Here is a 12,418-nt window from a genome sequence, read left to right on the forward strand (position 1 = left end):
AATGTTCACTTTCTCTGGAGTTGAAAGTACAAAACAAAGTGGTGCATTGGTTTGCCTTTGATTTTCCCCATCTTTGAGCAGGTGTTTAAGTTTCCTCATGCTTCAGATGTGTCAGCTGAATCTTCCGAAACAAGGGAATTGACAGCATTTTCCCAGTCATAGTGCATGTATCATGCTGACACCAGCCAGGAAAACTACTGTGTCAGAACCTGTCTCAGGGCAATATACAAATACTTTTTTCGCAACCTTATTCTCTGTGTGTAACATCAAAATAGGGGGTTTCCTTCTTTTTGAATTCATTTGAATGTATATGTATAATAAAAAAAAAAAAAATTGTTTGGATCAATATAGTCTCCAATCTTTAGTATGAAATCAACTGCTACATGTGTATGATGAGAAATGTAAGGATCATGTGACAGGTGCAGTTGCCCTTGAGTTGGAACTGCAGCAGGTGTCTGCACAGGGACTGCTGAATCAGTGCAGACAAACACATGGTTTCCCACAAAAATTACATGTTACATGTTCCCCTTCAAATGATTGGAAAGATTGAAAAGTGGATGATTTGTGTTGTAAACAGTATTAGAGATTTTCCATGTAACATGGGGTATGCTCTTAAACTTGTGTAGGATTCTTCATGAGATTTACTGTTTCACATACATAGTTTAAAGCATTTTTCTTCATTTGCAGAAGAGGAACTTGTGCTAGTGCTTTTTATGAGATTCCAGCCATTGCAAAAATCTGCTTTGCAAGTATTTGCAAATCAAGACCACAAAATAATCAACTTTAGCATTTTTCTTGTATCTTTTACTCCAGATTCTTCTGGCTCTGCACAGCACTATTACAGCAGCCTCTTACACAACACTTACGAACTAGCAGCTAGTCAGTGTGTTCCAGTCAACCTGGACATCAAGTCATTCCCTGTTAACCTACTTAAGAGGAGATTCTTGGAAGACTTGAAAAGAAAAAATCAAGAGCACAAATATTGACTAAAACCAAAGAAAGTTTACCACTTAAAGCACAGACATCAGATTTTCATCAGCTTGTCCATTTAAAACCAGGACTTGTGGGCTATTCTCATAGAATCATAGAACTGTCTGGGTTAGAAGGAACCATTTAGTTCCAAGCCACCTGCCATGGGCTTGAACACCTTCCACTAGACCAGGTTGCTCAAATCTCCATCCAGCCCGTCCTTGAACACTTCCAGGGATAGGGCATCCACAGCTTCTCTGGGCAACCTGTTCCAGTGCCTCACCACCTGCACATTAAAGAATTTCTTCCCAATGTCTAATCTAAATCTACCTTCTTTCTTTTTAAAGCCATTACCCCTTGTCCTATCACTCCATGCCCTTTTAAAAAGTCCTTCTCCAGCTTCATTGTAAGCCCCCTTGAGGTACTGGAAGGCTGCTATAAGGTCTCCCCGGAGCCTTCTCTTCTCCAGGCTGAACAGGCCCAGCTCTCTCAGCCTGTCCTCATAGGAGAGATGCTCCAGCCCTCTGATCATCTTCATGGCCTCCTCTGGACTTGCTCCAACAGGTCCATGTACTTCTTATCTTGGTGGCTCCAGAGCTGAACACGGTACTCCAGGTGAGGTCTCACAAGAGCAGATGGGGAGAATCACCTCCTTTGACCTGCTGGCCACACGTCTTTTGATGCAGCCCAGGATTTGGTTGGCTTTCTGAGCTGCAAGCACACCTTTACAGGCCATGTTGAGCTTTTTGTCCACCAGCACCCCCAAGTCTTTCTTCTCAGGCCTTCTCTCAATCCATTCTGTATTTGTGCTTAGGATTGCCCTGGTCCACATGCAGGACTTTGCCTTTGGCCTTGCTGAACTTCATGAGGTTCACATAGGCCCACCTCTTAAGCCTGTCAGGGTCCCTCTGGATGGCATCCCTTCCCATCCAGTGTGTGAACTGCACCACACAGTTGAGTGTTGTTGGCAAACTTGCTAAGGTTGATCCCAGTGTCCATGTTGCTGACAAAGATGCTGAACAGCACTGTCCCAGTATAGAGCCCGGATGACTGCTACTCATCACCGGTTTCTGCTTGCACATCAAGCCATTGATCACAACACTTTGAGTTCAACCTCCAGCCAAATCCTTATCCTTCAAGTGGAACAAGTCCAGGTGGATGGCATCAGTCGCTCTTCCCTTCTCCACCAACCTGTAATCCCATTTCATAGAGGGTTACTAAATTTGTCAGGTATGATCTGCCCTTACTGAAACCATGTTGGCTGTCACCAGTCATGTCCTTATTTTCCCTGGGCCTTCGCATAGTCTCCAGGAGGATCTGCTCTGTGATCTTGCCTGGCACAGAGGTGAGACTGACTGGCCCATAGTTTCCCAGATCTTCCTTATTTCCCTTTCTAGAAATGGAGGTTACATTTCTTCTTTTCCGATCAGTGAGAACTTCACCAGACTGCCACAACTGGTCAAATATGATGGATAGCAGCTTAGCCACTTCATCCGCCAGTTCCTTCAGGACCCATGGGTTCACCTCATCAGGTCCCATAGACTTGTGCACCTTCAGGTTCCTTAGATGGTCTCAGACCTGATTTCCTGCAGTGGGGAGTTCTTCATTCTCCCTGTTCTTGCCTTTGCCTTCTGTGACTTGGGCAGTGTGGCTGGAGTACTTGCCAGTAAAGACTGAGGCAGAAAAGTCATTGAGTACCTCAACCTTCTCCATGTCCCAGGTAACCAAATGTCCAGTTTCTTCTGGAGAGGGCCCATGTTTTCCCTAGTCTTCCTTTTATCATCAACATACCTATAGAAGCTTTCTGTGTTGCCCTTGACATACCTGGCCAAATTTAATTCTGTCAAGGCTTTAGGCTTCCTAAGCCGGTCTCTGGCTGTTTGGGCAAGTTCCTCTGTATTCCTCCCAGGATACCTGTCCTTGTTTGCACCCCCTCTAGGCTTCCTTTTTGTGTTTTATTTTGTCCAGGAGCTTCTTGTTCATCCATGCAGGCTTCCTGACTTTTTTGCCCAACTTCCTCTGCCTTGGGAAACATGGTTCCTCAGCTTGAACATCAAGCAGCTTTCTTGGGCCCCTCTTCTCTCCAGGGCTTTATTCCATTACACTCTACCAAGCAGATCCCTGAAGAGGCCAAAGTCAGCTCTCCTGAAGTCCAGGGCAGTGATCTTGCTGTGTACCCGTCTCACCGCCCTAAGGATCTTGAACTCCACCATTTCATGGTCACTCTGTCCAAATCTGCCCTTGAGCTTCACATTCCCCACCAGCTCCTGCTTGTTGTTGAGAACAAGGTCCAGCATAGCACCTCTCCTCATTGGCTCCTCTATTACTTGGAGAAGGAAGTTTTTGTCAATGCATTCCAGGAACCTCCTGGGTTGCTTGTGCCTTGCTGTGTTGTCCCTCCAACAGATATCAGGGTTGAGGACCATGAGGACCATGAGGTCCATAAGGACCATGGGTCCATGAGGCCCAGGGCTTTTGAACATGAGGTGGCTCCTATCTGTCTATAGAGGGCCTCATCCATTCAGTCTTCCTGGTCAGGCAGCCTGTAGCAGACCCCCACTATAATGTCACCTGTTTCTGCCATACCTTTAATCCTAATGCATAAACTCTTAGTTGACTCCCCATCCATCCCCAGATGGAGCTCCATGCTCTCCAACTGGTCATAGACATAGAGGGTGACACCCCTGTCCTTGTCTCCCCTGCCTGTCCTTCCTGAAGAACCTGTATCCTTCCATTCAAATGCCCCAGGAGCTATCCCACCACATCTCCATGATGTCAGTAAGATTGTAGCCCTGCAGGCACGCACACATCACTGACTCCTCTTGCTTATTCCCCATTATCAATTTAAATAAATAAATAACCAAATAAAAGTAGAAGACCTGTTTGCATCTCTGATGGAGAAGAAAAGCCTTCCCAGGATGCAGAAAACAGACTATAGTCACATGGCTCTTTTTGAGTCTTCAGACAAATTCAGATGAATTGATGCTTAGGATGCTGTCTTTCAAGCTGTCCCATTCCTTCCCCTCCCACTTTAATGTGTCTTTAGTCTTTTGCAGATTTCTGTTTTTTTTTTTCCTTTCAACCATCAGTAGAACTGCAGGTCTTTTGAGATTACTGAAAGAAGTTTCCCCATTCACTGTTGTAGTCTATAGGGTTGATGTCATGTCTCTTGATAAAAAGTCCTGAAATACTTACAGAACAAGGTCACTTTCTCTATAAGCACTACTGCTTATTTAGGTTTCCTTTCTGAAAACGAGCATTGAAAAAATAAAACAGTGGAAGTAAACAATAGAGACCTTGTACAAATATATATAGTGGAATCACCTTAATGCATAGGCAGTAGAATAGCCACAAGGAATAAAGCGTAGATCATAGTCAAACCATTTTATTTTCACCAGCCAATCTCTCTGTCTGTCTCTGGTTTCCTCTATGAATAATTTGCATGAGTTTGTTAGGGTGTTTTGTGTAATAAGCTCAAGCTTCCAACTCTTTATGTTCTGAGGATTAAGGATGAGACCAAAGTGGTGAAAAAATGAAGGATTTCTTTTCTAGCATTCCAGCTTTTCAAACTGATTCCTCTCTGTTAGTTGGTGCTTTTCACAGTACCTGAATGGCAGTCATTTTTCATTCCTTGATTTTCTGCACATTCTGCCCTTTTCTTCCATCTATTAACTCAGGAAGTATAGAAGTACTTTGTGGAGTTGACCCAGTCCTTTGTTCTTGCCTACAGTAATTAAGATTTCCAGGAAGCCATCCACACATAGACTGGACAAAGCCAGACCTGCCTTTGTGTTCTTATAAGCCAAATATACTCAACTATGTGTACCAGTATGCTTCTCTATTCATCGATCAAATATGTTACTAAGTTTTGCCATTTTCTCCATAGTTTTCCCATTGCTACAACAGTGGAAGCAGAAAAAAATACTGGTTCTGATAAACTTTACTGAAAAAAAAATTCTTATTTCTTTTAGCTTAGAAGAATCTTTATAACACGTTTAATTTTTCCACAGCTACCTAAAATGGATTAAATTGGTAGCTTGAAATAAATCACAGTATCTTACTTCAGTTAATTTTTATTTTTGCACCTTGCACCTTTCCTGCTTAATTTACATTTTAAGAAATTTGAGGACATCATACTGTTATGGAGTATTTAAATCACCCAATAGATGGAGTAATTTCTTTCAGATTTGAATATGCTAAAAAATATCTATATATATATATATTGAAATAATGAATTTACTTGGGTTTCTGCAATTCACATCTTTCATTAAGCATTACATTAACTCCAGCACATTTTTATAAGCATTTTAAAGTCAGAGTGCCACGGAAAATAAATTATTCATTATGAACAGATTTGGGGGTGATTTTCATAAGCACAAAGGTTATTTAAGCATTGAGCTTTCATTTGAATTCATCATGCTTTGAATATCTCCTCTTTAGTAAATAATGCCATCTGAAGTGTTAATGTTGGTGTATGTTACATAACAAAAAAGCATATACTGATTCTAAAATATTTTTTTATTTGAAGCTCCATGTAGAAAAAAAGTAAGACCATGAAGTCACTGGGTAAATAAAATAAAATTGCCTATAGAAACTCATCCAGTTCTGGGAGATAACATGCAAGCAATTACTGCCAGCCAGATGCAATATGCAAACAGCAGAGAAAACATTTTCTGAGCCATTGATTCTTGGTTTTCTCTGAAATCCTGGACATTTTGATTTGATTTGAGTGTTTTATTTTAGAACCAATGATTATTGGATTAATTTGGTTTGGGGATTACAGTATAGCCAGACAACAGATCTCCAAAAGTGCAGAATAATTTGGAAACACATAAATTACTGTACCTGAGAAACATTGACCTAGGAAGAAGATTTACCTACTTAAACAGGACATGAAGACACCCTACAACACTTAAAAAGGCAAAGTAGAAGAACAGCTTGACAGGCTGTCAGCTAGCACTACAGGTGTCCCAAACAGATCTTTTCTTCTACAGAAATCTTGTTCATCTGTCTGTAACTGAAATTAACTCTGCTTCCATTTTTTTCCATGTAAAAACAACAGTACCTGAGACCATTTTATTTCTTTTTATTTCTCACTGTACTCCTCGAGGAAAAAGTTAAACTATCAATAACTTCCTGTAAGCTTATATTAAAATTGGTAAGAAATCTGGTTTCATTTTTGAAAGATTCATCCAAAGTCCTTTTTTCTCTAAGGAGAGAGAAAAACATCACACAGAACCTTCACTATGAACGCCTTTAGTGAAAAGGAATTTTGGTGTCACACTGTATTTATGTTAGTTTCATATTCATTCTTCTCAAGAAGTTTGATACGGTAAACATTAGGTTTTTCACTTTATTTACCCCTCAAACCCTGGGGAACACATTTTAGGAGCTTCTCTTTTCTGTGCACACTTACCATCACAGAATATATTTCCTGGAGTTTCCCACCTGAGAAATCACTGAAGTGATCACTTATAACTCCTCAGATCATCTATTTCTTTATTATATCATACACAGCTATAAAATACTACAGTATAGTGTTACATGTAAAATTAGGACCTTAGGAAGAGATACACACATTGCACAGAAGTTTAGTAAAGCAAATATTTTCCAATGCATACAGCAATCAGAAATCCCAGTGGAGGTAGATGTAGTAGACATACTATAGTAGTCTCATGAGACCAAAAGACAGGCAAAAGTTGTATACAATTCTTTAACATCAGGTAGGGAGAAAGAAATAATGGAAGTCAGTCATCAAAGGGACTATAATCAGTGCAATTTTATGGAAAAGATAATTAATTCTTTAGTAGATTGCCATTCTGCCTTCCACCACCACCACCACCACCACCCCCCCAGTTTAATAAATTCAGTCTTTATATTTAAATGTTATACTGGTAAGTACATGTACAAAACAGTTATACTGTATAGATCCATATAGTGGTGGGACTTCTAGCTGGGCTAGTTTTGAACATGTGAGGGGAGTGTGAATTATTGCTAGAGTGTCAGTGGGGTGCAGTTTGCTGGTCATGAGGAGAAATCATTAACTCCTCACAGCATCAATTTGTTGTGAGGGCTATGTTCACACCGGTGCCAGACAGTATACTGAGCACTCACAGCCCTCACTGACATCACCCAATTAAACTGTGAGCACTCAGTGCCAAAATTACTCTGGACACAGGACTATTGCAGTTCTCCAGAACAGAAATTTAGATGTATTTCACTGATTTATTTTAAGGGCATCAGTTAGTAGGTTTCTCCAAAGCTACTCGTTCAAGTTAATTCTGAGTGTTGCTAAACCTTGATTCTTCTGTTGCTTCAGTTTGTGTGAAATCTACAGAAATAAGCATTATAATAAAATGTGATATCATGTAATCACATATTTGTTTAGTACCTAGCTAAGAAAATGAATACAAGTTACACTAAACCTGTGATCTGTGCCAAAGTGAACAACTAGCATAAACATAATGATTAATCACCCACTGAAACAATCAAACCATACAAGTGCTGTCTTAAAAATTGAAGTGACAAGTAAGCTGGCTCATTATGATTTTTTTCACACAATTAACATTCTGCACTGGTATTTGTCTGTCTAAATGGCCTGGGTATGGAAACCTTTCCCTCACCATCCCAAACTGTTGCTTCCTGCTGTGAAATCCTCAGGTCCCCAAGGCAGAGTCCAGCGTGCAGGACCCAGGCGGGTACTGAGCAGGGACCTGGCCATGTTGCTCCACCACGTGGGGAGTTGGAGAGTATTAAGAGTAGCTGACAGGTTGCTGCCGTTTACTGGTTTGAATGGAACAGTCACACAAACATGGAAATAGCTCCTTTCTGTTATCTGGAAGGCTTTCATCTTAGAACAAAAGGCTGAAATTTGTGCATTATCAACTAAAAAAAAAAAATCCTTTTTAACTTAGCCCTTTTCACAATAACAGTAATTTTTTCACTGTCTTCTCATTAACAATATCCTCTTTTGGCTCTGTTAACTCTTCCATCTTTTTTTTTTTTTTTCTTTTCTGGACAGTTTCCTGGGGTTTTTTGTATATTCAATATTTTGAGGTTAGCCTACTTTGTGATGTTAGGGTTTATGTACATTGATCCACTTTCTTCACAATTTCATCTTACTTGTGAATTACATCCTCATCTTCCACTAATACTACATTCATCTGATTTTTTTTCCATTAGCCTGATTATTCTGCTTCCTTTAATGCTTTTACTTCTGCAAATGGATTTCTTGATTTTTTTCTTTTCACATAGCAGGCTGCCTTGTTCTTTTTCATTTGGTTTGTTGTTGTTCTCCAAGCTGTTCATATGCCAATGTTAATTTATTTCAGTGTCAAATGGGTTTCATTTTAAAGTAACAGAGTGGGGCCCTCTCACAGCAAAATAGCTGCCTTTAAAGGAGAAATCTGGGGATGTTCACCAGAGCTAGAATTGCCATTGGAATAAATTGTTTCTTTCATTTTCTTTCTATAAATTGTGCTGATAAAGAAGTGTCCTAGGCTCAGCAGAGAATAAAGGGTTAATCAGACTCTGCTTTGCTTCCACTAAGTTACAATTACATGTGGTCCAAGATATTAGGGCATGATCTAAGTGGCAACTTCATGCAATATTAAGCACATGAATAAGCAAGCAGAGTCCCATTTCCAGTTACTTTTCAAAGACATCTCCAAACATGTGTAGCCTTGTCTATTTTACCTTAGTACCTGTTATCTGCATGGCACAACATGGCAGTAACATATACCAAGGGAAGGCTTAATAGGGGAAGAGAGGCATGGAAGTTGTCCTCCATGCCATGCAGTGAGGCTGCAGCTTTACAGGTACCTTCCTTCACCATTTAGTTTCTTCCTTCCACCACTGTATGCAATGCATCACTTGGATTATTTTCAAATTGTTTAATTTTTAAGGACAATAACTTATTTCAGAGTTACTCTGGACTGTGTCATTGTTCCATAATAAACTATTATATTCAGATACATGCTATAAAGAAGCCTGCAAGCAAATTAGCTGGGGTCCTCTGAAAGGAATGAGATTCTTATTAGTACATGTCTCTGAGCACTTGACTGCTGGTGGCAAGTGAGGAGGGATTGCATTTCTCTAGGAGCTCTGATTACCTTTCAGGTTTCCAAAAGAGAATGGACAAACCCAACCCGCCTGCCTTTTTCCTTGCCCTCTTCCAGTTCCCTTTTACAGGACAGAGGCTGATTTGCAGCAGCACTGAATGAGAAAACAGTAGTCAGAAACAGATGCCCCTAATTCCTCAGGAGGGTCTTGATGCAGCTTCCACCTGTACTTTAAAGCAGTCTTTATAAACTAGTGATGTATTTCAAAACAAACAGGCTGATTTATTCTTTTTGTGTTGACTTAGTAAAGGTGATAATTTCCATGTCTGTGCTGAGTCATTTGTAGTAACTGAAAGAGATGTTCAGCTGTCAGCATGTTCTTTGGTGACAGAAGACCAAATCTATCAAAAAATATACATTTCCCCAACTCCCAGAGTAGACTATTAATTTTTGGAACAGTTACCAGCTCGGTTAAAAACTTCTAACTTTAAATCACTGTGAGTTTTGAGAGGTTTAACTTTACCATTATTGGAGCAGTATTTCATTCTTACTGTTCCACAGTAGTACCCATCTTTTAACAAGCTCACCTGTTAACTTGTCTCCTAGTGGAGGAAAACAGTTATTTAGCCAGACTATTTTTTTTTTTTTCATATTGAGTCAAGTCCTGTTTGCCCACTTTAGTAATAAGGAGATTACACTTCACATAGGTGGAATTATCCTCATTACCCTTCTGAAGCTTTTTTATTTGAAGGGAGGTCTGAATCCTCCAGTATTAAATGTATATTAACATTGAAGATAAATTAAAGGCATTGTTTAAAAACAACAACAACAAAATCAAATAAATGTTAACAGTTTTATCTTTTTTTTTTCCTGTGGATTCCCAGTAGCAATGATTACCATATCCATTGGTGTACTGGGAAGGCTTCCCAGAGCAAAGATAAATAACACTTTCTAATGAACAGTGAATGATAAATAGAAAAATAAAAATAGATGAAGCATAAGAGATGAAGATAAATATTTCTCCCCATCTGGCTAATATTAAAACTTTATACTAGGCAATAATACACTTATGAAAAGTTTAGGAAAGCATTTGAAGAAGAGGGGAGAGCCAGTGTGATCTATTAATAATTAGAACATTTTCCCTGAACACAGCAGCAAACTTAAACAAACTACAGAAGAAATACTAAAATTTAAAGAATGTAAATTAATATATGCTACTTTTATTTACTTCAACACCAGTTTTTTAGAAGATTCAATATCATTCCCAAAAGACACTGCTTTGTCAGCTGGAGGAAAAGACTGCTTGAGATACTGAGATTATGTAACAAATTATCTTGATACACAAAAAAATCTTTTATTTCAGTTCCTTTACCAAGACAGAGGAAAAAACTGTAGTTCATTTCCTTTCTACTGTCTGGATTCCTACTGTAGGAAAAATTAATCCCATGAAAATTTAAGGAGTCAGAACTGTCATTTCATTTGGAAAACCAAAACTAGTACATTGGACAAACTGGCAAAATAATGTCATTTTGATAAGGCTTCACCTGTAAAAAGAAATTATGCAGGATAAATCCGTGTTTTTATGCTGTGTATTCTTGCCTCATGAATACACTTGGAAGGGTTCAGCAGATTCCTAGAACTGTGTTTCTGTTCTCTCCCATTGCAGTGCACAGTGCCAGAGCTTTTGCTTATCCATAAGGGCAAGAAAGGCTGTAGGGTGCAGTGCTCATGGAGGAGCACGGCTTTCAGGATGAAAGAGTTTAGAGGAAGCACACAACGTGCAGATGTGGCTGCAAGGCAGCTGCATTTTAAACTGTTCTCCAATACTTTCTCTTAAAAAGGAATTAGTTCAGCTTCAGGAGCGTGGCAGAACTTATATTGATAGCTTGAGCAGGACATTAAGGCAAACACACAGACAAGGCAGCATCCAGAAGCAGAGCAAGAAAAGAGAATGCCATAACCTGAGTTTCAAGAAAAGCCAAATTTATATGCAGAATACCATGCTTAAATGTGTAAACAATTCAGTGCAGTGAATAAAACTGAGAAAATGAAGGCAAAGCTCCTTTATGGGAGCAGTGAGATGGAGTGGAAGAACATGAGAAACCATTGCCTGAAAAATGAAGGGAATAGTGAAGCAGCTGGTGAGGGTATGAGATAACTGATCCCAAACAGAGCAAGACTGCAGAGCTGGAAGGTTTTACTTGAAATCAAGAAGCACAAGACAGAGTAGATGTATTACAAATCTCAGATCTATGACATCCACAGATAACTCTAAAAAACCTGTTTTCTAAGAAATCATTTTTCTTTTGTAGGACAAAAGACTCCATGTGATGGAATGTATTCTTGAGAAACGGAGGATGTTTGCCAGAGCACAGCAGACAACTGTCTAGCAAGAACAGCAAACAAAAGCAGCTGGTGACTTACAATAAATACATAGGCCAAATGAAAGGAACCAAGAAAACAGAACAGAGAATTCATGTCATCAAATTTTAGCCACCTAAAAATTAGGAATACTCACTCTAAACTGGTCATTTCTCGTTAGTGGAGAAAACAGGTTCCTTTATTGGGTGAATTATTTCAATCTACATCAAAGACAAGTGGGACTAACAGTTTTCTAAAAATGCCTATCTCTTCCCCCTGACAAGTTTTAAAATTTTACTTTAGCAGATTACTTATGAATTATTAATATTAGATGAAATAAAGGATTTCTCTCAGTGTAAATATTGCATTGGGAAATATCATGGAAAGAAGGGGCAGGATAATATCTTGCCTTTGAGTCATGACCCTAAGTTTTTGAAACAAAACCACTTTATGTCCTAAAGCAGGGGTCCTCAAACTTTTTAAGCAGGGGGCCGGCACGTGGATGAAGTGGCAGGCAGTCATCTGCGGCTGCTTGGTTTCCCCCCCCCAAGCCCCGGTGGGGGGGGAGGGGTGGGGGTGGCGGGGGGGTTCTGTAAATACCAGGGGCCGTATTGAGGACCCTGGGGGGCCATATTTGGCCTGCAGGCTGTAGTTTGAGGACCCCTGTCCCAAAGTGACTTCTGAAATGAAAAAAAAAAAAAAAAAGAAAAAGAAAATACAAGCAGTGATTCAGCAGAGAGAGATCTCCATTGAAGAAGATATCTGCAGTTTGACTCTAGCAAATGTAAAGACATCCAGTGCACAGAAACTGCAGGAGGCAACCATTCAACTGCCACATTTGCAATGATGCTATTAGATTAACGCCCAATCCAATTCCAGATGGTATACAGCCATCTGCAATGTAATCCAAGCAACACTGATAAACTGCAATATTAGATCAATGACCAATTTGATTCCAGATGGATTGTGGAGCCAGCCACGATGTAATCCTAGCAACACTGATAAGCAGAGAAATATGACAGTGTTAT

The sequence above is a fragment of the Falco biarmicus genome, chromosome 6, assembly GCF_023638135.1.
Source record: "Falco biarmicus isolate bFalBia1 chromosome 6, bFalBia1.pri, whole genome shotgun sequence".
NCBI classification, from domain to species: domain Eukaryota; kingdom Metazoa; phylum Chordata; class Aves; order Falconiformes; family Falconidae; genus Falco; species Falco biarmicus.